Source organism: Schistocerca cancellata, chromosome 3 (assembly GCF_023864275.1).
Source record: "Schistocerca cancellata isolate TAMUIC-IGC-003103 chromosome 3, iqSchCanc2.1, whole genome shotgun sequence".
Classification (NCBI taxonomy): Eukaryota; Metazoa; Arthropoda; class Insecta; order Orthoptera; family Acrididae; genus Schistocerca; species Schistocerca cancellata.
The window spans coordinates 1,310,596-1,337,252 of record NC_064628.1 but is presented as its reverse complement, the minus strand read 5'-3'; the positions used below and the strand labels follow the sequence as shown (position 1 = coordinate 1,337,252).

Genomic DNA, 26,657 nt, shown 5'->3' with positions numbered 1-26,657 from the left:
TTGAGGAATTTTCTTAGGGAGCCCTATAAATGGTTGAAGTAGCTTTGTTTTACTAATTGGTTGAAATTGCTTACGTTGTGCTAAAGATATTTCATGCTGTTTCTCTCTCGTCGAACTCTGCCTCCAACAAATACACTGGCCTGTAAATAAGTTCTGTTTTGTTGTCATTTTTGTACTGGCAAGATCAAACAGTGGAAAATCCAGGGTGGAATGTAACAACATCATGAAAAGTATAGTTGCTACTCATCATGTAGCGGAGGTGCTGAACCGCAGACAGCCGCAAGATAAACACTGTCGGAAAGTGAGCTTTCGATCAACAAGGCCTTTGTCCAAAATAGAGAAAACACACACACACACACACACACACACACACACACACCCGCAAACGCAACTCACACACAAATGACCACAGTCTCTGGTAGCTGAAGCCATTAAGCCTTTGGTCATGTGTGTGTGAATTGCATTTGCGTGAGTGTATGTGGATATGTAGGCTATTGCTGACAAAGGCCGTGTTCCCCGAAAGCTTACTTTCCGACAGACTTTTTGTGGTGCCTGTCTACGACTGAGCAACTCCGCAATGTGGTGAGTAGCAACTATCCATTTCATAATACTGTATTGGCAAGAAGAATATTCCATGTTTGATAAGTTAAAATTGAAGCTACGTTTGCACACCCTCCATCCCTAACCCCACTCCAACTAAATCCTATGCCAGGAGTTGAAAGCACTGTTCAGAACGTTATTCCATCGAAGCGTCAAGAAGTCTCCACTGTGCAACAGCGTAAGTCATTTACTCACCGCAAAGTGTACCTTAACCTGCAGGTTAGATCAATAGTATTAATAAGCGTTCGGCGTGTGATGTGTACTGTTACAGAGCAATTCTTTAAATACTTTGATAAATATTAGAGACGAATTTCGGTTTCTTTAAAGTGTTTTTCTATCAGAAAGCGAAGTTTCCTCTCCGCGGAATGTTGTTCTTCATTGCCTTTGTCAGAAGCACCCCTTGCAGTTGCCTTACAGATTTAAGTGTTTACGAGGCTAATATGTGGTATTTGGTGCTTTTTGTAGCTATAGCTGCGTTCTGCAAAGATATCCTGTTTAAATGATGCATTACATAAAACATCTAAATAAAATTGGCTGCCGCTTACCTCAGGGGTAGATGGGTAAGTAGGGCAGTCACTGCAGGGCTAGAGGATGTGAGAGGGCGATGTTTTATAGTTCGTCTTTCAGTAATGTCAAATCATGGGCACGCATGATTCATTATGGTCGGCTGCTGTGGTGTAAATTTTGACACGAAACTAATACTGATTTGCGAATTGTCGTTACAGAGACGGCCATCTTCAAGAGTGGTACTTTTCTCATAGGAAGGAATATGAAATTAAGGCTGTTGTAATGGAACGCAATGAGTAGAAGGAAAATGACATCGAAAACATTCAGTTATTTTATTCATGGCTGTAATTTTCAGCAACTTTAGTATTATTCTTTCAGGATAAATTTCAGTAATCAGTTTCAAATAGATTTTATCATCTTTACCGGTTTCGTCGCATTAATTTGTCAAACCGGTAAAAATAATAAAATATACTTACAACAGATGACTGAAATTTATGTTGAAAAAATATTTATTAAACGTCTGTGATCGTGTCTGATACTACATAATGCATTTAAATACTAGTACCGTTGCTGTTATTAACAAATTAATCACCCGCCCACGCAGACAACACGGAAAAACTTTGGCGGGCGATTACAGTGTCACAGCTTTGGCGTCGCCGAATGTGGCGGCAATGTGGAACAGGGGAAAGTCGACACGAAGTGTTCCGAACGATGCCGACTTTCAACGACCAGTACTCGGAGCCCAGTGGCCGACTACCACAGCCCTGCTATGGCTGGTCTGTTAGCGGCTCATAACATAACATTTTATGTAGGTTACAAATTAATAATAAGATGGGTACATGTGCTCTCCGAGATGCTACCGCACAATGTCGGTATTGGCTCTGATGTCGGCCGTACTGCAGTCATCCAGAGATGATACTTTCCTGCAGACACAGTGTCGTCAGTGAACAAATTAAGAGAGTTGTTGAATCGTCGGAGAAACGACTATATTCTTACATTATGAACGAAACACGCACAACACTGGTGTAACATTCTACAATATTTATTATTTGATACGCGAACCGGTTTTCGGCTGTTACGCCATCATCAGGTACAAAAATAATTGTGTGATGGAGTGAAATTTTGTTGGATCAAGAATTGTGAGAATAGGAATAAAACAAGCGAGGTCATTTCAGTGTAAATGTGATGTAAGATTATTTAAGTAAGATGAAATATTAACCAGTGTACTACAAATTACAACAGTTGTACATAAAAGAAAATAGTTTAACAATAAGCTTTGGTGACACATTACAAAGATATTGCTGAACAAAATAATCTTGTCATTAACAGATCATAAATTATTAGCAGACGTGATATAATAGTGATATTAAGCAGGTGAGTGATGCAGCTGCGAATACACAAAGTAAAATTTTCTTTAACACAACAAGATAAACTTTAGTAACTGAAAAAGAAAATGGATCATGCGAGTAAGAGGGGTGGTTCACAACATGGTCTGGATGGGACTGTGAGTACTCTCTGCAGTTAGAAGTGGTGAGTGAGGAAACTGTATCTGGTCACTCAGTACTAAACTCGGGTCGATGGACATGTGTTTATTAATTACCGTAGATTCAACACAGTTCATCTTCCTTCCTTTGTGCATGTGATGTAATACTTCTTCTTTCATCTTGTTCTTGTAACTATGGCCTTCTTTAAGGAGGTAGTTCTCAAAAGTAGAGTCTCCTTTTATAAGTTTCTTACATCTACATCGACATCTACACACTGCAAGCCGTTTTGCTGTATGTGGGAGAGGGTACGTTGTATACCAATGTTACTTCACGCAATTGCTGCTCCGGTCACGAATGGTTCGTGGAAACGTCGGTAGTTGGGAAGCCTGTGTGTGAGGCAAAACTATCTCGGTTTACCTTTGTGTGCCGGCGGAGCGGTTATAGGCGCTTCAGTCCGGAACTGCGCGACCGCTACGGTCGCAGGTTCAAATCCTGCCTCGGGCATGGATGTGTGTGCTGTCCTTAAGTTAGTTAGGTTTAAGTAGTTCTAAGTTCTAGGGGACTGATGACCTCAGATGTTAAGTCCCATAGTGCTCAGAGCCATTTGAACCATTTTTACCTTTGTGACCTCTTCTTTAGATATTCGTTGGAGGAAGCAACACACTGGTTCTCTTCTAGAAACGTATGCTCTCAAAATGTTAACAGTGATCCAACCGTAGCACACAACGCTTTTATTGAAGTGTCTTGTAACACATGCGGAGGAGCACACGTTTTTAAACTCGCTTCCCTGGCAGTTGCGGTCCCGATGGTCCAGCCTAAGGACAGCAGATTAAGCAGGACTACCGGCTTTCACGTAAACACACCCTCAACACGTGGCGGATTTCTCTGCCGCCAAAATACCGCACTGCTGCATGCACGGAACGGAAGAAATATGGCGAGAGTTGTCACTGAAATAAAATACAGTATCAAAATATCCACGGGTATGCTGCCGGTCTATAGTGTCCAACGGGCACAATATTTCGGCGATCAAACATGTCGCCATCATCAGGTGAACTGACGGACTGAGCTCCTGTGAACGTGCCGGCACGGAGATCCGTACGCTATGGCTGCTCAGAGGGAACTGGGTTTGGTCGCGGCGGCGGCCGATTTAAATACCCTCCGCCCGCGGCGCGCTCCCTCCGCCGTCCGCGCCCAGCGCCACGGTCGCGCGGTGGAACAGATTGCGACGGCGTCTGAGATGACGTCGGTGTGATGGCTCTGTCCGCCGTGGTCGTCACAACTATACGTCTGCTCGATTTACTCTTGATTAACCCGATCGCTGGTTCCCAAGCCTTGCTAAGATTATAGCCACAGTCCCGGTTTATGAGGTCGTCATTGGTGCGAATTTCGATGGCCTCTCTAACAACGCTGTCCCAGTATCTCGACGTCTGTACCAGAATCCTCGTGCGGTCATACTCCATGGCGTGATTTTCCGACAAACAATGTTCAGCGACCGCCGACTTGCTCGGATACATCAGTCGAGTGTGCCTCTGGTGTTCACGGCATCGATCCTCGACGGTACGCATCGTCTGACCAATATACGACTTGCCACATTGACACGGAATCTGGTACACGCCGGCCTTCCTCAAACCGAGGTCATCTTTGGCGCTCCCCACCAGTGCACGAGTTTTATTTGGAGGACAAAACACAGTGCCGACCCGGTGTTTCTTCAGAATGCGGGCGATTTTCCCCGAGAGTGCGCCTGTGTATGGAATAAATGCAATGCCTACCTCCTCCCTCGTGACTTCATCCATCTCAACAGGTTGTGCTGCAGTGGGTGGGCGGAGAGCACGTTGAATCTGCCACTCTGAGTACCCATTTTTTCGAAATACAGTTCTCAGATGTTCCAATTCCTGGGGTAGACTCTCTGCGTCAGAGATAGTGCGCGCCCTATGTACTAGAGTTTTAAGTACCCCATTCCTCTGTGAAGGGTGGTGGCAGCTGTCTGCATGCAAATACAGATCAGTGTGCGTAGCCTTCCGATACACCCCATGACCTAGGGTGCCGTCAGCCCTTCTCTTGACCAAGACGTCAAGGAAAGGTAATTTACCCTCCGTTTCAGTCTCCATAGTGAATTTGATGTTGGGGTGTATGGAGTTTAGATGTGTAAGGAAGTCAAGGAGTTTATCCATACCATGTGGCCAGATGACGAACGTGTCGTCCACGTAACGGAAAAAGCAAGTAGGTTTCCATACGGATGACGACAGGGCTTCCTCCTCGAAGTTCTCCATGTACAAATTCGCTACCACCGGTGAGAGTGGGCTACCCATGGCGACTCCCTCCGTTTGTTCGTAGTAGTGAACACCAGAGGCACACTCGACTGATGTATCCGAGCAAGTCGGCGGTCGCTGAACATTGTTTGTCGGAAAATCACGCCATGGAATATGACCGCACGAGGATTCTGGTACAGACGTCGAGATACTGGGACAGCGTTGTTAGAGAGGCCATCGAAATTCGCACCAATGACGACCTCATAAACCGGGACTGTGGCTATAATCTTAGCAAGGCTTGGGAACCAGCGATCGGGTTAATCAAGAGTAAATCGAGCAGACGTATAGTTGTGACGACCACGGCGGACAGAGCCATCACACCGACGTCATCTCAGACGCCGTCGCAATCTGTTCCACCGCGCGACCGTGGCGCTGGGCGCGGACGGCGGAGGGAGCGCGCCGCGGGCGGAGGGTATTTAAATCGGCCGCCGCCGCGACCAAACCCAGTTCCCTCTGAGCAGCCATAGCGTACGGATCTCCGTGCCGGCACGTTCACAGTAGCTCAGTCCGTCAGTTCACCTGATGATGGCGACATGTTTGATCGCCGAAATATTGTGCCCGTTGGACACTATAGACCGGCAGCATACCCGTGGATATTTTGATTATCAAATACGCCGGGAGAAACTCAAGAATCACAAAATACAGTATGTCTACTTAGAAATCTTGGATATTTAGAGTCACACTGTCCAGTAACGTTACATTAACTTCAAAGCCACCAAACTGAGCATATTCATGAGATGAGTCCATCGCCACCTAGAATTCTTTTATATTCTAAAAACTGTGAAAGTTACAGCAAAATTAATAACTGTCATTTAAATTAATTCCTTAATGAATTAATTGTACGAGAACCTGAGGTGCAACAAATTCAGACAACGTGGCAAATGAAATACTCTTGTTTATACTCGTATTATAATTTGAGAGCGCGACGCAACTCACTGTAACACGTATTATGAAGTCAGCATGGTGTAGGTACATCCACAAGCTGTTGCCTGCCTTAGTTATTTTATAATATTCAGTGTCCTCGATAATTATATTAACTTTCTTTAAATTTGCCATTAATGAATTGCTATGTAACTAGCCTATGGGGCATGCACTATAAATTTTGAGGGCATGAGGTGAAAGGTCGTCAAAACGCGTTTCGGAATAACTGTTTCCTTAGTTTTTATGTTAATTTACAAACATGTTTTCTTTGTGTAAACCAGTGTTGCTAAAGGTTCCAATGTGTATTTGACAATAACTAGATAAGTAGCAAGACGTATAATGTAGTTTCCAGGCGGCAAATAACCACAAAAAAGAGAGCTATCTGTAAAAACGTTCTCTGTGCCATATCTGAATGATGGCCATAAAAGGAATTTCCATCGTGTGTGTTCTGGGTGGTGAGTTCGGAATAGGCAGTGCTAGAGACAGATTTTGTGTGGCGTATCCGCCACTCCGTGTGTGAAAGACTAAGTTTTACGCTTTGTGTTGAGTTCTCAACTTAATTCAGCGTCGACGGGTGACAGATGTTGGCCGACTGCGAAAACTCTAACTTTAGATAGGTGTTAAGACTCTGAAGCGAGTTGAAACATTACATTTTACAATGTCGCAATGTGCTGCAGAGAACTAAACTCTGTTTAAATTAATTTGTTACTAGCTAGCAGCGCTAAAGAGAAATTAAATAGATGTTATTTGGCCATGTTATTATCTATTTTAATTAAATAAGGATGTTTAATTTCTGATTTTTCTGAAGTTATGGTGACTTCGGACTTCGAAACTAGGCGCCCATGTGAAATGGCTCCGTGGTACAGGAGTTCGCTTTGTTCAAATCAGCTGTGATGTTAGCTTCTCTTCACACATAGATGACTCTCGCCGACGAGTTTTTCTTATCAAATCCCTTTCTGTCTTATTTCTTTTATTGTAAGGCCGAAAATCTCAAGTGATACAACTTCATTTGTTAAAATAAACTTAATTTAATTTCAGTGATTACTACCTGTCGTCTCCAGTTACTTAGATATAGTACTTTGCCGTATTTTGCAATTCCCATCATTTACTAGATAAGTCAACAAAATCGAACGATTCTACAGCCAAGTGGCCAAATGGTCATAAACAAAGCGAAGCGTAACCAACGTTTAGACAAGTTATCGAACCTAAATCTCTGAGGTTACACATTTAGCCCATTCTCTGCTATTAGAACGCAATATTTAGCACTAATTATATTGGTCGAAAGAGAGTGGGCGGCTGACAGCCTTGTTCTGTAGCTGTCTGAGCATCTCCAATTTGCTTTTGCGCTAATGAATGTATAACAAAACGTGCTGCTCTTCTTTGGATCACCTCCGTTTTCTGTATCAACCACATCTGCTCAGATCGTAAACTGGCGAGCAATATTCAAATACTGGTGAAACGAGGGTTTTGTAAGCTGTCTTCTTAATGGCTGACTGCACTTCTTTGTATTCTTTCAATGAATTTGGTTGGGGTTTGCCTTATCTGCTATTAGTTTTTTTTTTTTTTTTTTTTGGCCGTTCCATTTCAAATCACTCCGTACGCATTCTCTTGAATACATTATGCATGCTAATGCTTCCAGTGGTTGTTCTGCAATCGTGTAGTCATACAGTAAATTGTGTTTCTACCTTTTTATGCACAATACGCTATATTTACTTACGTTCACAGTGAACCACCAATCCCTCCACCAAATGTTGATTCTCTACAGGTTTTCCTTCATTTCACTCCACTTTTCTAACGTTGCTTCTTTTCTGTACACAACAGCATCTTTCGCGAAATGCCTCGTGGAACTTGTGATGTTATCCATTAGGCCGTTTTTATACGGGCTGTTTGTTTTAACTTGAGACAGCAAAATATCTCGAAAACGAGGCATTGTACGAAAAAAATGTTATTTGCTTCAACTGGCCACCTTCTAACAACTCTTCCGGCACGAGTGGGATCAATTTCGTATTTTCAAACCAGAAACGCCCCATTCTTATTGCATATTCGGACTATACACCAAATAGTATGTCCGATTTACTCAAACTATTGTTGCCTATTCGTGATAGGTGGCGCTGTAGTCGACAAATATCAGGTGTGCCTGCTTGTGCAATTAAGAACCTATGCATTTAATTCTACTTTTCATTTAGAACTGGCGTGATATTCCGTAGACTCATGTTTTGTTTCGTAGTCCAATACGACGTGTTGAGTTCTAGTGGTTTAAAACTCCTCGACCGATCACATTTTTGTGAAGATACTCCGTAAGGTCATATTTTGGTTCTCAGTCGACCGCATGGTTCAGTCCCGAACTCCTATTCCGAAATCTATGTGAATAATGCAACCTGCGTCGCTATTTTCATAACCAATCGAAGGTCGGCTATATTTAGCTAAGTTTTTTTTTTTTGCTGAAGTTGCCCTGACTCTTTGAGAAAAGTGTCTTCAGTTAGTTAGTTAGTTCCGTGTTCCATTGATCAATCTCACGATAACCTTTATGATGTGGATCGTGCTAAGTGCATAAGATATGCACACAGGAATGAAAGTTTTTTTTAAAGCTGCAAATTTTTATTTGCTACCTCACTGCCATTAATGGCACAAAATGCATATACACACATCAAAAAAAGTTTTGCATTACCCCGGTTCCCAGAACTCGGGAAGATAGCCGTTGACTGTGGATATTGCATCATAGATACTGTCCCTCTGACGTTCACAGATGTCTCTAAATCCTCCCAAAGATGTAAACAACCATCCATGAGCAGCGCCTATTAGACAGAGGGGGTCCAACAGCCGATCACTTCCAGTTATTCCACCAGGAAGGAGGTACACGGGTCGTGTTGTCTGTAGTTCAGCCATGCCTAAACGGTCAATACCGCGGTTCGATCGCGTCCGCATTGTTACTTTGTGCCAGGATGGGCTCTCAACAAGGGAAGTGGCTCAAATGGTTCAAATGGCTCTGAGCACTATGTGACTTAACTTCTGAGGTCATCAGTCCCCTAGAACTGAGAACTACTTAAACATAACTAACCTAAGGACAGCACACACATCCATGCCCGAGGCAGGATTCGAACCTGCGGCCGTAACGGTCGCGCGGTTCCAGACTGTAGCGCCTAGAACCGCTCGGCCACCCCGGCCGGCGAGGGAAGTGTCCAGGCGTCTCGGAGTGGACCAAAGCGATGTTGTTCGGACATGGAGGAGGTACAGAGAGACAGGAACCATCGATGACATGCCTCGCTCAGGCCGCCCAAGGGCTGTTACTACAGTGGATGACCGCTACCTACGGTTTGTGGGTCGAGGAAACCCTGACAGCAACGCCACCATGTTGAATAATGCTTTTGTGCAGCCACAAGACGTCGTGTTTCGGTTCAAACTGTGCGCAATAGGCTGCATGATGCGAAACTTCACTCCCGACGTTCACGGCGCGGTCCGCCTTCGCAACAACTACACCACGCAGCGTTGTACAGATGGGCCCAACAACATGTCGAATGGATCGCTCAGGATTGGCATCACGTTCTCTTCACCGATGAGTGTCGTATATGCCTTCAACCAGACAATCGTCGGAGACGTGTTTGGAGGCAACCCGGTCGGGCTGAACGCCTTAGACACACTGTCCAGCATCAAGGTGGAGGCTACCTGCTGTTTTCGGGTGGCATTAGGTGGGGCCGACGTACGACGTTGGTGGTCATGGAAGGCGCCGTAACGGCTGTGCGATACCTCAATGTCATCCTCCGACCGAAAGTGCAACAATATTGGCAGCGTACTGGCGAGGCACTCGTCTTCATGGACGACAATTCGCGTCCCCATCGTGCGCATCTTGTGAATAACTTCCTTCAGGATAACGACATCGCTCGACTGGAGCGGCCAGCATGATCTCCAGACATGAACCCTATCGAACATGCCGGGGATAGATTCAAAAGGGCTGTTTATGGACGACGTGACCCACCAACCACTCTGAAGGATCTACGCCGAATCGCCGTTGAGGAGTGGAACAATCTGGACCAACAGTGCTTTAATGAACTTGTGGATAGTACGCCACGACGAATACAGGCACGCATCAGTGCAAGAGGACGTGCTGCTGTGTATTAGAGGTACGGGTGCGTACAGCAATCTGGACCACTGAAGGTCTCACTGTATGGTGGTACAACATGCAATGTGTGGTTTTCATGAGCAATAAAAAGGATAGAAATGATGTTTGTGTTGATCTCTTTTCCACTTTCCTGTACAGGTTGCAGAACTCTCGGAACCGAGGTGATGCAAAACTTTTTCTGATGTGTGTATTGTACCTATTGATTTATTTATTCCTATTCAAGAATTCATCTGTGGTATAGAAAGAGTTGCCAAGGAGAAATATCCAATTTTTTTAAAAACTGTCACTGCTGTCTGTCAGACATTTTATTTCATTTGGTAATTTATTTAAAAGCTTTACAGCAGCATATTTTACCCCTTTCTGTGCCAATGATAGCTTAAGTTGAGGATAGTGTAACTCTTTCTTTCTTTTGGTATTATACTCATGAATGTCACTGTTGTTTTTAAACTGGTCCATGTTGTTGAGAACAAATTTCATTACTGAGTAAATGTACTGTGAGGCTGTTGTAAGGATTCCTAACCTTTTAAACAGATGCCTACAAGATTTGCGACTATGAGCCCCACATGTTATTCTAACCACTTCTTTTTGAACAGTGAATACTTTTTGCCTAAGTGTTGAGTTATCCCAAAATATTATTCCATACGACATCATAGAGTGAAGGTATGCAAAGTATGTTAGCTTGCTAATTTTTATATCCTCTAGCAATTATTCTGATAGCAAAAGTTGCTGAACCTAGTCGCTTTAGAAGACACAAAATATGAATTTTCCAATTAAGATCCTTGTCTATATGTACACCCAAAAACTTGGTATGCTCTACCCTGGCTACTGACTTCTGTTGATGTGTTATATTTTTTTAAGGAACTATACTCCTTGCAGTAGAAAATTGGATGTACTGTGCTTCATCAAAGTTCAAAACAAGCCCATTTGCAGAAAACCAATCAATAACTTTTCCAAAGACATTATTTGTGTCATTTTCTATTGGAGTTTCTTTTACTAGATTAGTAACAATGCTTGTATCATCAGTAAACATCGTCTGTTTAGTCTCTCTTTTCATATCAAGAACTGAAGGGGACCCATGATCGGACCCTGTGGAACATATGATGTAATTTCACCCCAGTTAGATCAAGAGGGAAGCTTCCTTGTATCACTTAAACCATATAAAGGAACTTTTTTCCTCCTGTTCTGTAGGTGTCATTTAAACCACTCATACACTGTTCCGTTTATACCACAGATTGTAATTAATGTAACACAGTGTCATAGTTCAAACAATGAAATGCTTTGGACAAGTCACAGAAAACTCCTGTTGGTGACATGTTACTATTTAAAGACTCTATCACATGGGTAGTGAAGTTGTATATTCCTGTCCCAGCGGAACATCATTTTTGAAATCCAAAACGTGATTTACTACATATCCCATTGCTGCTGAGATTGCTAACCACTCTTCAGTATATTACTTACTCGACAATTCTTGAAAATGCTGTGAGCAAGGATACTGGCTGGTAGTTATTGACATCTGTGGTGTGCACTTTTTTGTAGAGAGACTTGACAATGGTACATTTTGACCTGTCTGGGAAAATACCTTGAGTTATTGATGCACTACAGATGTGACTCAGAACATCAGCTGTAGCTGCTCCACATTGTTTAAATATCTTGTTAGACATGTCACCTACTCCAACAGAAAATTTATTTTTCAAGGATTTAATGGTTTTCCTTATTTCACAAAAAGCTGTTAGATGAAAATTAATCTGACAAGGCTTTCTCAAAAGTGACTCTCCCATGTACTACTTGGCTTTTTCTTTTGAACTATTCTCACTAATTTTTTCACCTGCGCTTAAGAAATGGTTGTTAAGTACATTACCTACCCATGTACTGTGGTTAAGATGGTCTCATTCTCTTTAATAGTAATACTACCTTCCCCAATGGTTAATATCTCTGTTTCTCTTCTAACAATATTCCATAGTAATTTTATTTTATTGCCTGAGCTGTTAATTTCATCTCTAATGTATATATTTTTTGGTTTTTTGATTTTCTGACAACGTTTCTCAGTACATTACAATAATTTTTATACTGTAAAATTACTTCTGGGTCTTTACTAATTCTTGCTGCCTCACACCATTTTCTTTTTCTTTCTGAAGATACTTTAATACCCGTAGTGATCCAACATTTCTTTGAAAACTGTTTGGCGTTACATTTAGTAATTTTTTTGGGGCAACAGTGTTCAGAAAGGAATACGGTGCATTTATCATCGGCGTTTGGCTCATTATATACAACTCCCGAATTAATGTTTCTTAAACTTTCTCTGAAGTGCCCTATAGATACTAGGTTGACCAGCCTTACACTTTTACTTAATGATTTCTGATCTGTACACAATGTTAAGTTTTGTAAGTTAATCAGTTGTGCATCATGGTCTGATAATACATTTGTCACAGGGAGAGCATTTGTCTGCTGTACAAATACATTATCTGCTAGAGTGCTACTGTTTTCAGCTATACACGTAGGGAACTTGATCAGTGATTCTAAGTTACATGTCATTGCTAACACTTCTAGTTTACTTTTCCTATCAGAATTGCTTAGAAAGTTTACATTGAAATCACCACAGATTTATAACTCATTCTTTTTGTCTGACAGACAGCATAATAGGGGGGTGAAACTTTTTGTGAATATCTCCCAGTCTCCTAATGGGGACCTGTGCACCGTTGCTAATGCCAAAACTACATTATCTAGCTGTAGCACACATGCATAAACTTCAAAGATCGACTCAAAATTTGCATACTTCTACAGTTTTGTACTTATACCCTTGTTTTGTGTAAATGGCAACTCATCCTTTATCCATGCTTGATTTGCAAGTGTCAGATGTTAAATTATATCCATTTATACTGACACTTTCCATCGCCACAGTTACATGGTGTTCAGACAGACAAATTACATCCACCTCGTTCTTATTTTTGAGATCATCTAAACACAGCTCATCAACTTTAATTTTTATTCCCCTGACATTTTGATGAAGTAAATTGATACTACCCTTAGCTTTATCCCTATTTACTGTTCGTGAAGCTTCTTTTATTCTATTTTTCTTGATTATTGTCTGTCTGGACTTTGGCTTCAACCTATAGAACCTGTCTGCCTGATCCCATTAACCACAGGGATCGTCCCTTGTGTGGTACTGTGGCCCCCCTTACAGTGACTGCTAACAGAATAGCTAACTTGCCTTTCCCTTTCCTATTTAAGTGCAAGCCATGTGTAGTGTATCCCCACTTACCAATAGCATCAACTGGAAGAACACTCATGGGGGACTTTGCCAGTGACCGGAGCATCCTGTTCAGCTCATTGTTAACATGCTTTATAGCAGTGTCTACCCAGGGGCGATGATGGCGATGAAAGACCTCCACAAACCCCACATTTATGTGTCCTGTTTCTTGTCCTATTTTGTTCAGGTCACTCCTAATACTATATCTTGGATTCATAGCCAAGCTGCTTCCTTCTCCCCTAACTGTTCTTGCCTGATCTTCCTTCCCAAACTCCCTGCATACCTGGCCTAAGTTTTCTGTCATATGGGTAAGGCTAGCACTTGGTTTCACAAAACTTGTGATCTGGTACACTCACCTAATTTCTCCTGGAGCTGCTGGCCTACACCCGTCCCATGACTGCTACCTAAAGGTAGAATCCTTCTTTTCCTATTCTGATTTGATCCAACCTGCCTTTTTTCTTTAAGCTAATATTCTGCTTCATCTACATACTACTTCAGATAGTAAGCCCAACTGATTTGCTAACGGAATTTCTAAAGTTTTTTCAACAGTTTCCCTTTTTCACCCTTTGCTTGCTACCTTTTCCCAGCACTTCATCTCTTTTTTCTCTCTTAGCCTACATAATTCGAAACTGGCGTTTCCTAATTCAACCTTAAGGACACAAATGTTAGCATCCTGTTCAGCGATTTTTCTGTCCTTTCTACATAACCTACGTTGTCATGGAAGAGCCCCGTTTCCTCGCCGCTACATTCGCCCCAATTAAACCACAACCTACAGTTTTCACATAACACCCCCTCCTTCAGGTTTCTACGGCAACCACCACATTGGTCACAAATGGTTTGATGGAAAATTTACACAAAATTTACACAAAAGCAGAGTATAACTTGGCACAAGATCACTGAAATTTCGTAAGCTGTACTAACTAAACGCTAATTTAAACAAACTTTTAAACTTACTTTCGAAAGTTCTAATTAACAACCTAAACTCTGTATAACAGACACGAATTAATTTAACTTTGAACCGCTAAGTCTAATCAGAAAAATTTACGCCTAAAATATAAACAAAACTAACGACTATAGGCCTTTACGAAATACTTTCTTCTCGATTAAATATGCTCAGAAAAGCGAAATCTTAAATAGATGTCCTAGCGAAGAAGTAAATGCATTAGTCTAAAATGTAATACTAACTAAATTAGCTCTTATTTCAATATTAATCACTTAACTTAGCGAGAGCTACGTGGTCGTGCGTCTACGAGAGCTATTGGACTCTAGCGTCATTCTGTTTTGTTTTTCCTGCAATAACGTACCACACGATGAACAACAACTGTTCGACAAATATTGATAACGGGCAACACGTCTAGTCATATTCTGCTTTCATATCGATATTTTGTTTCGACTTGGTTTGTACTAGGGGCCTGGATAACAGGTTTTCTCGAAATATCCGCATGCCACTCGCAAAGTCGTTGCGTCAACACCTCCCCTTAGCGTTATCTTCTTCCTTATCAACCTGACCGACTGGTGCGAGTCTGAAGGTTTCGTTGCCAACAAAGTAAAAAAAAAAAAGGAAAGTAACTGAAAATATACTTCTTGATTTTTGTAACAGGTAGTTTGTTTCCTCATGAAGAGGTTCCCGACTGTGTGACATGGTGCAATGTTTAGCACATTGCAGTGGCACTTGAAAGGACGGAAGTTCAGATTCCCATCCGGCTATACGGAGGTGTCTTGGAAAAAGATAAAAACGAACCCTTAACGCTTTCCGTGCGAGCTCTGTTTTCCCTTATTTTATCACTACGATCGTTTCTCCCTATAAAGATTGGCGTCGACAAAATATTTTCGCAATCGGAGGAGAAAGTTGGTGATTCATTCAAAATGGTTCAAATGGCTCTGAGCACTATGGGACTCTACTGCTGAGGTCATTAGTCCCCTAGAACTTAGAACTAGTTAAACCTAACTAACCTAAGGACATCACAAACATCCATGCCCGAGGCAGGATTCGAACCTGCGACCGTAGCGGTCTTGCGGTTCCAGACTGCAGCGCCTTTAACCGCACGGCCACTTCGTCTGGCTTGGTGATTGAAATTTCGTGAAAAGATTCCACCGCAACGACAAACGACTTCGTTTTAATGGTGTCCATCCCAAATCCTGTATCATGTCCGTGACAGTCTTTCCTCTGTTTCCCGATACTACAAAACGTGCTGCTCTGTACTGACCTTTCTCGATGTACTCCGTCAGTCCTATCTGGTAAGGATCCCAGACCGCGCAGAGGTACTCCGAAAGACGACGGACAAGAGTAGTGGAGGCAATCTCTTCAGCAGATGTGTTCCATTTTCTAAGTGTTCGGCCAATGAAACACAACCTGTGGTTTGCCTCCCCCACAACTTTTCTACGTGTTCCTTAAATTGTTTGTAATTCTCACTACTACGTATTTAGTTGAATTTAAGACAGTTGGATTTGACTGATTTATCGTGTAACAGAAGTTTAACTGATTCCTTTTAGCACTTACCTCGATGACCGCATACTTTTCATTATTTAGGGACAATTGCGAATTTTTGCCCCATAGAGATGTTGTTGTTGTTGTGGTCTTCAGTCCTGAGACTGGTTTGATGCAGCTCTCCATGCTACTCTATCCTGTGCAAGCTTCTTCATCTCCCAGTACCTACTGCAACCTACATCCTTCTGAATCTGCTTAGTGTATTCATCTCTTGGTCTCCCCCTACGATTTTTACCCTCCACACTGCCCTCCAATGCTAAATTTGTGATCCCTCGATGCCTCAAAACATGTCCTACCAACCGATCCCTTCTTCTAGTCAAGTTGTGCCACAAACTTCTCTTCTCCCCAATCCTATTCAATACCTCCTCATTAGTTTCATGATCTACCCACCTTATCTTCAGCATTCTTCTGTAGCACCACATTTCGAAAGCTTCGATTCTCTTCTTGTCCAAACTAGTTATCGTCCATGTTTCACTTCCATACATGGCTACACTCCATACAAATACTTTCAGAAACGACTTCCTGACACTTAAATCTATACTCGATGTTAACAAATTCCTCTTCTTGAGAAACGCTTTCCTTGCCATTGCCAGTCTACATTTTATATCCTCTCTACTTCGACCATCATCGGTTATTTTACTCCCTAAATAGCAAAACTCCTTTACTACTTTAAGTTTCTCATTTCCTAATCTAATTCCCTCAGCATCACCCGACTTAATTTGACTACATTCCATTATCCTCGTTTTGCTTTTGTTGATGTTCATCTTATATCCTCCTTTCAAGACACTATCCATTCCGTTCAACTGCTCTTCCAAGTCCTTTGCTGTCTCTGACAGAATTACAATGTCATCGGCAAACCTCAAAGTTTTTACTTCTTCTCCATGAATTTTAATACCTACTCCGAATTTTTCTTTTGTTTCCTTTACTGCTTGCTCAATATACAGATTGAATAACATCGGGGAGAGGCTACAACCCTGTCTTACTCCCTTCCCAACCACTGCTTCCCTTTCATGCCCCTCGATTCTTATAACTGCCATCTGGTTTCTGTACAAACTGTAAATAGCCTTTCGCTCCCTGTATTTTACCCCTGCCACCTTCAGAATTTGAAAGAGAGTATTCCAGTTAACATTGTCAAAAGCTTTCTCTAAGTCTACAAATGCTAGAAACGTAGGTTTGCCTTTCCTTAATCTTTCTTCTAAGATAAGTCGTAAGGTCAGTATTGCCTCACGTGTTCCAACATTTCTACGGAATCCAAACTGATCTTCCCCGAGGTCGGCTTCTACCAGTTTTTCCATTCGCCTGTAAAGAATTCGCGTTAGTATTTTGCAGCTGTGACTTATTAAACTGATAGTTCGGTAATTTTCACATCTGTCAACACCTGCTTTCTTTGGGATTGGAATTATTATATTCTTCTTGAAGTCTGAGGGTATTTCGCCTGTCTCATACATCGTGCTCACCAGATGGTAGAGTTTTGTCATGACTGGCTCTCCCGAGGCCATCAGTAGTTCAAATGGAATGTTGTCTACTCCCGGGGCCTTGTTTCGACTCAGGCCTTTCAGTGCTGTGTCAAACTCTTCACGCAGTACCTTATCTCCCATTTCGTCTTCATCTACATCCTCTTCCATTTCCATAATATTGTCCTCAAGTACACCGCCCTTGTATAAACCCTCTATATACTCCTTCCACCTTTCTGCCTTCCCTTCTTTGCTTAGAACTGGGTTGCCATCTGAGCTCTTGACATTCATACAAGTGGTTCTCTTCTCTCCAAAGGTCTCTTTAATTTTCCTGTAGGCAGTATCTATCTTACCCCTAGTGAGACAAGCCTCTACATCCTTACATTTGTCCTCTAGCCATCCCTGCTTAGCCATTTTGCACTTCCTGTCGATATCATTTTTGAGACGTTTGTATTCCTTTTTGCCTGCTTCATTTACTGCATTTTTATATTTTCTCCTTTCATCAATTAAATTCAATATATCTTCTGTTACCCAAGGATTTCTATTAGCCCTCGTCTTTTTACCTACTTGATCCTCTGCTGCCTTCACTACTTCATCCCTCAGAGCTACCCATTCTTCTTCTACTGTATTTCTTTCCCCCATTCCTGTCAATTGTTCCCTTATGCTCTCCCTGAAACTCTCTACAAACTCTGGTTCTTTCAGTTTATCCAGGTCCCATCTCCTTAAATTCCCACGTTTTTGCAGTTTCTTCAGTTTCAATCTGCAGTTCATAACCAATAGATTGTGGTCAGAATCCACATCTGCCCCAGGAAATGTCTTACAATTTAAAACCTGGTTTCTAAATCTCTGTCTTACCATTATATAATCTATCTGATACCTTTTAGTATCTCCAGGATTCTTCCAGGTATACAACCTTCTTTTATGATTCTTGAACCAAGTGTTGGCTATGATTAAGTTATGCTCTGTGCAAAATTCTACAAGGCGGCTTCCTCTTTCGTTTCTTACCCCCAATCCATATTCACCTACTATGTTTCCTTCTCTCCCTTTTCCTACTGACGAATTCCAGTCACCCATGACTATTAAATTTTCGTCTCCCTTCACTACCTGAATAATTTCTTTTATCTCGTCATACATTTCATCAATTTCTTCATCATCTGCAGAGCTAGTTGGCATATAAACTTGTACTACTGTAGTAGGCATGGGCTTTGTGTCTATCTTGGCCACAATAATGCGTTCACTATGCTGTTTGTAGTAGCTAACCCGCACTCCTATTTTTTTATTCATTATTAAACCTACTCCTGCATTACCCCTATTTGATTTTGTATTTATAACCCTGTAATCACCTGACCAAAAGTCTTGTTCCTCCTGCCACCGAACTTCACTAATTCCCACTATATCTAACTTTAACCTATCCATTTCCCTTTTTAAATTTTCTAACCTACCTGCCCGATTAAGGGATCTGACATTCCACGCTCCGATCCGTAGAACGCCAGTTTTCTTTCTCCTGAGTAGTCCCCGCCCGGAGATCCGAATGGGGGACTATTTTACCTCCGGAATATTTTACCCAAGAGGACGCCATCATCATTTAATCATACAGTGGAGCTGCATGTCCTCGGGAAAAATTACGGCTGTAGTTTCCCCTTGCTTTCAGCCGTTCACAGTACCAGCACAGCAAGGCCGTTTTGGTTAATGTTACAAGGCCAGATCAGTCAATCATCCAGACTGTTGCCCCTGCAACTACTGAAAAGGCTGCTGCCCCTCTTCAGGAACCAGATGTTTGTCTGGCCTCTCAACAGATACCCCTCCGTTGTGGTTGCACCTACGGTACGGCCATCTGTATCGCTGAGTCACGCAAGCCTCCCCACCAACGGCAAGGTCCATGGTTCATGGGAGAGGCCCATAGAGATATCTTTTCTAAATCGTTTTGCAATCTGTTTTGATCGGATGAGTTTACTAGACTATAAACGGCAGCATCATCTGCAAACAACCTAAGACGGCTGCTCAGATGGCCTCCTAAATCGTTAATGTAGATAAGGCACAGCAGAGGGCCTATAACGCTACATTGGGGAACGCCAGAAGTCACTTCTGTTTTACCCGATGACTTTCCGTCAGTTACTACAAACTGTGACCTGTCTGACAGGAAAACATAAATCCAGTCACATAACTGAGACGATATTCCAGAAGAACGGAATTTCACTAAAAGCCTCTCATGTGGTATATTGTCAAAAGCCTTTTGGGAATCTGGAAATACGGAATAAATTTAAAATTTCTTGTCAATAGCACTCAACACTTGTCGTGTGAAAAGAGCTAATTGTATTTCAAAGGTATGATGTTTTCTAAAACTTTGTTGACTGTGTGTCAATAGACCATTCTCTTCAAGGTAATTCATAATGTTCGAGCACAATGTTGTTGTCGCTGCGTTCTTCAGTTCAAAGACTGGTTTGATGCAGCTCTCCAAGCTACTCTATTCTGTTCAAGCCCATTCATCTCCGAGTAACTACCACAACCTACACCCTTCTGAATCTGCTTACTTCGCCTCCCTCTACGGTTTTTATCACCCACGGTTCCTTCCAGTACTACACTGCTGAGCCCTTGATGCCTCAGAACGTGTCCTACCAACCGATCCCTACTTCTAGTCAGGTTGTGCCACAAATTCCTCTTCTCACCAATTCTGTTCGGTGCCTCCTCATTAGTTACGTGATATACCCATCTAATCTTCAACATTCTTCTGTAGCACCACATTTCGAAAGCTTCTATTCTCTTCTTGTCGAAACTATTTATCGTCCATATGTCAGTTCCATATATGGCTACACTAAATACACATACTTTCAGCACGGACTTCCTGACAAATGTATACTCGATGTAAACAAATTTATCTTCTTCAGAAACGCTGTTCTTACCATCGCCAGTCTACATTTTATATCCTCCCTAATTCGACCATCCTCAGTTATTTTGCTTCCCAAATAGCAAAACTCCTCTACTATTTTAAATTTTAAGTGTATCGTTTCCTAATCTAATTCCCTCAGCATCACCTGATTTAATTTGACTACATTCCATTATCCTCACTTTGCTTTTGTTGATGTTCATGTTATACCCTCTTTTCAAGATACAGTCCATTCCCTGCAACTACTTTTCCAAGTGCTTTGCTGTCTCTGACAGAATTACAATGTCATCAGAAAAACCTCAGTGTTTTTATTTATTCTCCCTGGACTTTAATTCCAAGTCCAGATTTTTCTTTTGTTTCCTTTACTGATTACTCGATATACAGAGAGAATAACATCGAGGATAGGGTACAACCCTGTCTCAATCCCGTCTCAACCACTGCTTCCCTTTCGTGCCCCTCGACTCATAACTGCCATCTGGTTTTTCTGCTACTCTCTTACAGCACAAAAGTGCATGATTTTGTTCGCATGCCAAAATTTTTGATGAGGAAGCCGGAATGACGGTTGAGGCAGCTGGTTCCCCACATCTTCTGTCAGAGTCTTTTAAAGAGGAACAGAGCCGCCTCTTTAGAGCTCCGACAGGGGTTTTCCTCCGCTGGCACCCTTTTTTTCCTTCTACGGCAAGGTGTGCTGCTTATATAAAACCAGTTCCATAGGGCAGCAAAACTTTGATAGTTCATTGATATGCTTCAACAAATTCTTTATACTTTGACACAAGTAAACAACAAATAACTACTCCTAAGGTAAGGTTAACACAAAATCATTTGATTTAAAAGGTTGCAACTTTGCTTCCGCCGTTTGCCGATAGGTGGCAACAACGGTAAGTAGAGGTCGAAAGAAACAGATCGCAGACGTCAGGCAGTTAGCTTGGACCTCGGTCAATATAACCTCATTCAAACATTAGTCGATTTGTGTCTGCATCATAAAGTTGTTCTTGATTGAAAATGTCAGTTTACGATCCTAATTCTCGTAATTTGCGGGAGGTGTTGCTGTTTTGTTTCAATATGAAGAAAACAGCGGCTGAGTCTCATCGAATGCTCTCAAGTACGTAAGGTAAGGACGCTATTAGTGAAAGAACGTGTCGTCAGTGGTTTCAACGCTTCAAGAACGGTGATTTGAACGTCGTAGACCTGCATAGTACTTCGAAGGAAACGGCCTACTGACACACAGTCAACATGGGTTTAGAAAACATCGTTCCTGTGAAACACAACTAGCTCTTTACTGACATGAAGTGCCGCGTGCTATTGACAACGGATTTCAGATCGATTCCGTATTCCTGGATTTCCGGAAGGCTTTTGACGCTGTACCACACAAGCAGCTCGTAGTAAAATTGCGTGCTTATGGAATATCGTCTCAGTTATGTGACTGGATTTGCGATTTCCTGTCAGAGAGGTCACAGTTAGTAGTAACTGACGGAAAGTCATCGAGTAAAACAGAAGTGATTTCTGGCGTTCCCCAAGGTAGTGTTTTCAGTTCCTTATTTACACTCCTGGAAATGGAAAAAAGAACACATTGACACCGGTGTGTCAGACCCACCATACTTGCTCCGGACACTGCGAGAGGGCTGTACAAGCAATGATCACACGCACGGCACAGCGGACACACCAGGAACCGCGGTGTTGGCCGTCGAATGGCGCTAGCTGCGCAGCATTTGTGCACCGCCGCCGTCAGTGTCAGCCAGTTTGCCGTGGCATACGGAGCTCCATCGCAGTCTTTAACACTGGTAGCATGCCGCGACAGCGTGGACGTGAACTGTATGTGCAGTTGACGGACTTTGAGCGAGGGCGTATAGTGGGCATGCGGGAGGCCGGGTGGACGTACCGCCGAATTTCTCAACACGTGGGGCGTGAGGTCTCCACAGTACATCGATGTTGTCGCCAGTGGTCGGCGGAAGGTGCACGTGCCCGTCGACCTGGGACCGGACCACAGCGACGCACGGATGCACGCCAAGACCGTAGGATCCTACGCAGTGCCGTAGGGGACCGCACCGCCACTTCCCAGCAAATTAGGGACACTGTTGCTCCTGGGGTATCGGCGAGGACCATTCGCAACCGTCTCCATGAAGCTGGGCTACGGTCCCGCACACCGTTAGGCCGTCTTCCGCTCACGCCCCAACATCGTGCAGCCCGCCTCCAGTGGTGTCGCGACAGGCGTGAATGGAGGGACGAATGGAGACGTGTCGTCTTCAACGATGAGAGTCGCTTCTGCCTTGGTGCCAATGATGGTCGTATGCGTGTTTGGCGCCGTGCAGGTGAGCGCCACAATCAGGACTGCATACGACCGAGGCACACAGGGCCAACACCCGGCATCATGATGTGGGGAGCGATCTCCTACACTGGCCGTACACCACTGGTGATCGTCGAGGGGACACTGAATAGTTCACGGTACATCCAAACCGTCATCGAACCCATCGTTCTACCATTCCTAGACCGGCAAGGGAACTTGCTGTTCCAACAGGACAATGCACGTCCGCATGTATCCCGTGCCACCCAACATGCTCTAGAAGGTGTAAGTCAACTACCCTGGCCAGCAAGATCTCCGGATCTGTCCCCCATTGAGCATGTTTGGGACTGGATGAAGCGTCGTCTCACGCGGTCTGCACGTCCAGCACGAACGCTGGTCCAACTGAGGCGCCAGGTGGAAATGGCATGGCAAGCCGTTCCACAGGACTACATCCAGCATCTCTACGATCGTCTCCATGGGAGAATAGCAGCCTGCATTGCTGCGAAAGGTGGATATACACTGTACTAGTGCCGACATTGTGCATGCTCTGTTGCCTGTGTCTATGTGCCTGTGGTTCTGTCAGTGTGATCATGTGATGTATCTGACCCCAGGAATGTGTCAATAAAGTTTCCCCTTCCTGGGACAATGAATTCACGGTGCTCTTATTTCAATTTCCAGGAGTGTATATAAACGATTTGGGAGACAATCTGAGTAGCCGTCTTCGGTTTTTTGCAGATGACGCTGTCGTTTATCGACTAATATAGTCATAAGAAGATCAAAACAAACTACAAAACGATTTAGAAAAAATATGTGAATGGTGTGAAAAGTGACAGTTGAACCTAAATAACGAAAAGTGTGAGGTCATCCACATGAGTGCGAAAAGGAACTCGTTAAACTTCGGTTACACGATAAATCAGTCTAATCTAAAAGTCGTAAATTCAACTAAATATCTAGGTATTACAATTACGAACAACTTAAATTGGAAAGAACACATATAAAATGTTATGGGGAAGGCTAACTAAAAGCTGCATTTTATTGGCAGGACACTTAGAAAATGTAACAGGCCTACTAAGGAGACTGCCTACACTACGCTTGTCTTTTACAATACTGCTGCGCGGTGTGGGATCCTTACCAGGTAGGACTGACGGAGTACATCGAAAAAGTTCAAAGAAAAGCAGCACGTTTTGTATTAACGCGAAATATGGGAGAGAGTGCCACAGAAATGATACAGGATTTGGGTTGGAAATCATTAAAATAAAGGCGTTTTCCGTTGCGACGGAATCTTCTCACGAAATTCCAATCACGAACTTTCTTCTCCGAAAACGAAAATATTTTGTTGACACCGACCTACATAGGGCGGAACGATCACCACGATAAAATAAGGGAAATCAGAGCTCGTACGGAAAAATATAGGTGTTCATTCTTTCCGCGTTGTACGAGATTGGAATAATAGAGAAATGTGAAGGTGGTTCGATGAACCCTCTGCCAGGCACTTAAATGTGATTTACAGAGTATCCATGCCGATGTAGATGTAGATAGTGGTGGAAGAGAGAATGTTTTCAAAGGTGCAGAACTGGAGATATTGCTGAGTGAAGACTGGCGTCAAACTCAAGAAGAATTTGCACTATTAGTGGGAGGGACACAGCAAGCCATTTAAAAACGTCTCAAGGCAATGGGCATGATTCAGAAAGAAGGAAGTTGGGTCCCGTGTGAGCTGAAACCAAGAGACGTTGAACGGCGTTTGTGTGTTTGTGAACAGTTGCTTCAGAGGCAAAAACGGAAGGGATTTCTGCATCACATTGTGACCGGGGATAAGAAATGGGTTCATTACGATAATCCTAAACGCAGAAAATCCTGGGGATGTCCCGGACACGGTTCCACGTCGACGGCCAAACCGAATAGTCACGACTCGAAGATCATGCTCTGCATTTGGTGGGACCAGCTCGGCGTCGTGTACTATGAGGTGTTAAAACCGAGTGAAACAATCAAAGGTGCTCGTTATAGAACGCAATTAACGCGTGTGAGCAGAGCATTAAAAGACAAACCACCACAATATAGCGAGAGGCAAGATAAAGTGATTTTGCAGCACGACAACTCCCGAACCCACGTTGCAAAAGAGGTCAAAACGTACTTGTAAACGTTAAAATAGAAAGTCCTACCCCACCCGCCGTATTCTCCAGACATTGCTCCCCCTGACTACCACCTGTTTAGATCAATGGCGGATGGCCTGGCTGACCAACACTTCCGATCTCATGGAGAAGTCACAAATTGGATCGATTCGTGGATCGCTTCAAAAGATGAACAATTTTTTCGGCGTGGGATTCGTACACTGTCCGAAAGGTGGGAGAAAGTAGTGGCCAGCGATGGAAAATACTTTGAATGATACATGTGTAACCAATTTGTTTCATTAAAGCCTCAAATGTTGGGGAGTTAACGGCGGAAGCAAAGTTGTGCACTTTGTATATTTTATTATTATTATTTTTTTTTTGGATACTTTGCGCATCGATCGCGATTCATCGAAAACGACCGACTCGTGATATTTACCTTAGACAAGAAAAAATATCATTAGAAGTATTTTACTGTGTTTGCAACATTTCCAGTTTTACATAATTTTTGGCAGTCACTTTAAGTTCTTTTCAGCCATTTTAAGACTCTTTTTAGCCCATTTTCGTCACTGCAGTAACACTTTGGGCATATTTGCATGGGCGTGTAGTGCGCTTCATATAGAGCAACAAGTCATTAAGATTTACTGATGAAAAACTGCTGCCTAAAAATAGTTGTTTTGTGACCTCAGAACCATTGTGATGGTGCTAGAACCTTTGCCATGTGTTCACTACGTCATCTAAAACTACATTCATGCCTCACATCGGATATTACTGCATAATTTATGTGCGTAAGTACGGTAACTATGAACCTCTGTATCCCGCTAACGGATAGTGATCTCGAACAAAGTTTCAAGGCTTCGTAACACCATCGTCTTAAGGACATATGATACATATTTCTATGAACTACCATTAATAGATATTACTGAAGTGGCCCTCCCACACATAGTACTTTTGGTACCGAAAAGTCATGGTTTTTCTCAGGAAGCGCCCGTGAACAAATGGTGCTGTTATAAGCTGCGTAAGATTCACCCTAGACCACACCTAAAGCAGAAGAACCAATCGATCTGCTCAGTTTGCCTGCACTGGACGAAGTGTGTATGGTTTAAATTTGACCCTGTAGTTCAGAATAGCCTTATGTCCAGCAGTAACAACAGGAGTACGTAAGAGACTAAAACTGGCGGAACGAAAAATTCTCAGCGGGATAGTGGGACCTGGAAGAACAGAAGGTAGTCAGTTTAGAAGACGTGCGAACCAAGAACTATACACCAAGGTAGAGAGAATCTCTGACATCACCAGGAAAAGGAGGAGCGTGATCTTCGGCCACATCCTCATAACTGACCAGGGGAGGTTAACACAGCAAATAGTACAGTTTTTGGTGAAAAAGAGAACCAAAGTGCGCTGGACCCAATATGTGAAAGGTATCTGGAGGAAATGCGAATGAAGGAACCAGAGAATACAGCAGAGTAATTTATAAGTTGAAAAAATGCAGGCTTTCACGGGTTTAGAGAACAGAGCTAGACCCATAACAAAATCATCATGGACGGAAGAGCGAAGAAGGATGCAAAGTACGAGAACGAAACAGTATTGGACAAGGAGAGGGACCAGAAGAAACGAGCTGATCCGAATTAATGTTGTCCTCACATGGCCAAAACGAGAAGAAGAAGAAGAAGAAACTACAGCATGGTCGTTCTTCCTGTACGTATACAAATGGTCGCTAGGCCGAATAGTATCCAGAACACTTGAGCCCTTATCTCTGTGATCAACAGAACCCAAGACATGACTCTGAAAAACGCCAACTGTCGTGCACGAACTGATTTGTATCTTTCGTGTGAACACTGCAGACCACATTATTGTGTTGTACCAGTAGAATACATGTGAGTCTTTATCAGATATTTGTGGTCCTCGTTGTGTATATGCCCCCTCAAACTGCAGCTGATTAGTAAATAACAAATTCAGGATCAGCCTTTAGTTGGTGGTTGCAGCAACAAGAGAACAAGTAAAGCCAGGAAACAGGTCGTGAGGTCTAGACACTCGGTCATAAAATATTCTGGTCCATGTGCACGTTTTACGTAACACTGTGTGCAGTCGTATGGGGGATTTTGTGTGTTTAACTCCACCGCCCCACCCTCATACCAACCCACCCCCACTTCCGTCCCAGGCCGCTGGCAAAATGCTTAAGGGAAAAGCCAATTATACCTGTAAACCCTACATACAAAGTTACGAGATCTACTACTAACTGACGAATCTAGGCATATACTGC

At 42.9% G+C, this 26,657-nt stretch overlaps 1 protein-coding gene across 1 annotated transcript in view; it reads right to left on the bottom strand.

Annotated features, from left to right (window-relative positions):
• The window catches only part of LOC126176754 (solute carrier family 22 member 7-like), a 557,899-nt gene that overhangs the window by 136,676 nt on the left and 394,566 nt on the right, over positions 1–26,657 (bottom strand). The gene's annotated exons all lie outside the window — the stretch shown is intronic.